We start from the raw sequence: 4,471 nt of genomic DNA on the forward strand, positions 1-4,471 counted from the left end.
CGATTGGCACAAGAACTAATCACTTTATTAGTAGGTATAGATAGGCAAGGAATTTTTAAAAATACAAAAAACATTTATTTCTGACGTCTAAACATTCTTTCTTGCAGCATGTCAACACATTCTTTTCACATATATAACATTTAGAGAAAACCATGCCAATTTTATATATGTGTGAATGTTTGTTTTCACTTACTTCGTTCACCGGATATGTAATTGCAGTGAGATAAATATATTTTCCAAGTCTTATATATAAGAAATACCACTGTTTTACTTTTCTTTCCTTATTTTCCTATCTTTCCCCCCATTTTACTCTCGTATTTCATTTCCTTTTTCTTTGTTATTTTGGATCTAATACATGAATATTTTTATGACATGCATGAAAACTCTTTCTTCATACGCGATAAAACATGTACAAGCTATTCTACATACATACATTTACTAGAAGTAATAACATAACCCAGAAGGCCCATAAAGGATTTAATGCCCGGTTACACATGTCCACGTCGTGCAGCAAAAAAAGAAGTCATTTTTTCTTTAGTTTTCTATTTTCTCAATATTATTATTAGTAGACTTTTTTAATTTTATTTATTATTTACTGGTTACCTCTTATTTTTATATTGTGATACCTTTTTCTTATTATTTTTATCAATCATGAATATTTTTCAAAATACATGAACATTTATATGAAGGTTGCAACTTGTGTATGCCTAAGGTGTCCCTGGGGTACATCACGACACATGTACATAAAAGTCTGGATGAAGAAGAGGGAGAAGAAGGATTTGTTTTCTTAGACAACACCATCGACGGTGTCACACCAGTGTTCCTGGGACGCCCATGGGAGCCGTATGTCAAAGTCCTATTCTACACGGCGGTGATGTCAAATGTTGTTGTCAGTGCAGGATGGGGTCCGTGGAAGAATAAAAGCACATGAGTAATCCATCAAGTTGTTGAGGTAATAGCACCCCAGGTACCCTAACTTGCATAGAATGTGATGATTCAGTTCCAAATTTGTAAAACTTGACTCCACCATACCCTAACTTGCATAGAATGTGATGATTCAATCTCAAACTTGCAAAACTTGACTCCACCATACCCTAACTTGCACCTGGGGTGCTATTACCTCAACTGTGATGATTTAGTCCAGGCCAATCATAGCTCGACAATTGGCAGCCAGGTGGCTGGACCGGTCAGCGTATGCACTTTTCCAGAACTCTCCCTGCCTTTTTCCCTATTCAACCCACACTCTCTCCACCTGAATTAATTCTGTCGGAATGAATCCACCTCGCGTCCCTCAGCTCCAGCTCCATCTCCACGCCGACAACAAGCTCGCCGCCGCCGTCCAGCTTCAGCTCCGGCGTCATGGACTCCTGGTCGGACGGTTTGTTCTCGACATCGACATCCCGAGCAAGAAAGTGAAGGTGGTGGGCGACGTGACGCCGCTGGGCGTGCTCACCAGCGTCTCCAAGGTGAAGCCCACGCAGTACTGTCCGTCGCAGCCGTGCCCCCCGCGCGCCTCCGCTTCCTTCTGAACGCTCCAACCAGTGATCTCTCTGCTCTCTCTGAATCACAAGTAGATACGAGGTCCTAGCCACTGGCGGAGCTTCGTGAGGGCAAAAGTGTGTCATGGCCCGCCCAGCCGCTGAGGTAAAAATATAGCTATATACGTGCAGGCCAGCCCACGACAGCCTCGCTCGCATGCTGTCTCGCCTCGTCAGGCTTCTCTCCTTGCATCCAGCCTCAGTCGCCCTCCATGCTAGGGCACGAACCACACGTACAGCTGCACACAGGGACAGAGAGAGGTGGGGCGGAGCCGCAAATTAAGGTGCAACTGTCGGCCGCAGCGAGTAGCAGCGTAGAGCGATGAGGACTGCGGATGCTCCAGAGCGACTCATGCCGCGGTAGCTTGGCCACGCCCCAGGCGGCAGCTAGCAGCGGCTGCGGCCAGCCGGGTGACGGCAAGTTCAGACCTAGGCGACGAGCGCTGCTGCACTAGCACAGGCACATGCACAACCCGCAAACTCTCATCTCCCAGGCAGTCTGATTTTCCTATAAAGTGTAGGCTATAGCACTCTGAAACTCAGTGAATTGATAATACACATCCTAATTTGGATAGTAGATAATTGCCATAGGCACTGGGTAGCAAGGCTGATCAACGCAAAATCGATTTGGTTTTCAAGTGAAAAAAGAGATGTACGTTACAGATTAAGTTGAGGATGACTTTTCAGCAGCAGCTCATCATCCTTTCCTTGGGTTGATTTTTTTTTCGTGTTTCTTTAGATTGGTCCGCCCAGGCTTTTCTTTGTAGCTCCGCCACTGGTCCTAACTGCTCTAGTGGTCGAGGACGAACCAGTGATCTCTTTGCCAAGCTATATTAGCTTTCAAAACATCTTATATTATGAGACAGAGAGAGCATAAGTTAAAACCAAAAATTGTGATACCCATAGGCCATAGTCATCTTAATCTGTGGTCGATTGATCGGTCTCAGTGCATTGGAACAGAATCAGAGCATAGCACGGCTCTCCACTAAACAATGACAAGCGGGACGGCACCACCAGGACATGTTCGATTCTACACTTTCTTCCTCCACTCACCTTTAATTTTCCCTCTTGTTTTCTCTCGATATTTTTTTAGGCTGTTTTCTCTCGATATTTTGGTTGCAGAGCTGCATTTGGCATGAACAGTGAGCTACATTCAGAACAAGAAACACCCGGAAAATAAAACAAGAAAGCAGGCAAGGTAAAAAAAAATTACTAGTACAGGAACTATAGTATATTTCAATTCAGAATACAGGCATAGAAAATCCATGGGTGCACATGCAAGACGAGGAGTTTCAGTGCAGTTTCTCTGAAGAAAAATAAAGGAAAGAAATTTGGAGCTACTTCGTGCGTGGCAGCCACGAGCTGTCCATCTCGGCCACTACGTACATCGATCGCCTGCGCGCGAGGGACCCGCCAAGGACGACCACTCGAGCAGCTAGGACCTCGTATCTACTTGTGATTCAGAGAGAGCAGAGAGATCACTGGTTGGAGCGTTCAGAAGGAAGTGGAGGCGCGCGGTGGGCACGGCTGCGACGGCCAGAACTGCGCGGGCTTCATCTTGGAGACGCTGGTGAGCACGCCCAGCGGCGTCACGTTGCCCACCACCGTCACCTTCTTGCTCGGGATGTCGATGTCGAGGACGAACCGTCCGACCAGGAGACCATGACGCTGGAGCTGAAGCTGGACGGCGGTGGCGAGCTTGCTGTCGGCGTGGAGATGAAGCTGGAGCTGAGGAGGGCAGATGAGCACGAGGGGAACAGAGGCGGACGCGAGGTGGATTCGTTCCGACAGATTTAATTCAGGTGAAGAGAGTGCGGGTTGAATAGGGAAAAATGCAGGGGGTTTCTGCAAAAGTGCATGCGCTGGCCGGTCCAGCCACCTGGCTGCCAATTGTCGGGCTGTGATTGGCCTGGAACTAAATCATCACATGAGGTGCAAGTTGGGGTATGGTGGAGTCAAGTTTTGCAAGTTTGAGACTGAATCATCACATTATGTGCAAGTTAGGGTACCTCGAATGCTATTACCTCCAAATTGTTTCATTCAGACATAGCAAAGCAAGTGATTTTACATAATGTACATGCATCGATTGATATTACAGGGGCAATGAGACTTTCATCAAGAAGGACTATATGGGGCCAGGATCTAATATATCTGAGGTCGCAACTGAAAATATACAAGTTTGGGGAATCTGAGACTCCAAAATATTATTTCATTAACTATACCACGGGTGGGGGAGGGGCAAGGCACGCCACTCCCTCCCTCTTGAGCTAGTATAGCTCCACCATTGTGTGCGTGTTATTGAAGTATTTAAAGGATCACCGAGACTTTCATCAAGAAGGACTGCACCGAGAAAGGGGATAAGTATTAGAACTGTAGCTGACCATGAGATGAGAAAACTACAGATACAACATATTAGTGAGCGTTTTTTATCCGGTTGTTCTTTGCTTTCCAGGTTGAGAACCTACTACACTGCATCTTGAACTCAACATCCGTGAGAGTGCATCTTGATGTAATAAATTATGATTTGTTATCCCAGCGGCATTTGATATTTGTAGCATGTCTCGTCTTCATATCAGAGCCTTTGATGTATGATTAGATATCTTAATGACATTTGCTATTTGAGGCCTGTGTCATGTTGATGTAACAAGGAATAACGATCAATACATGCATGTTGCTTGTTTGAGTGCGAACAATTCATTTTCTTATGTTAGGGATGACGCACGTTGTAAGATTAATATCTTCAGCATTATTATTGATACTTGGCCATGGCACCCTTTGATGGTTCATCAATCCCACATAAACAACTATTGAATGCAACTATGCAAGTTACGTTGATATCATGCACTTGACAAGGAAGTAATTTCCTGTTCAATTACTATTCGATTGTAGGATCAATAACCTTTCTAGGATTATGAAAGGACGTGTGAACAATT

The sequence above is a fragment of the Triticum aestivum genome, chromosome 6A, assembly GCF_018294505.1.
Source record: "Triticum aestivum cultivar Chinese Spring chromosome 6A, IWGSC CS RefSeq v2.1, whole genome shotgun sequence".
In the NCBI taxonomy this organism is placed as follows: domain Eukaryota; kingdom Viridiplantae; phylum Streptophyta; class Magnoliopsida; order Poales; family Poaceae; genus Triticum; species Triticum aestivum.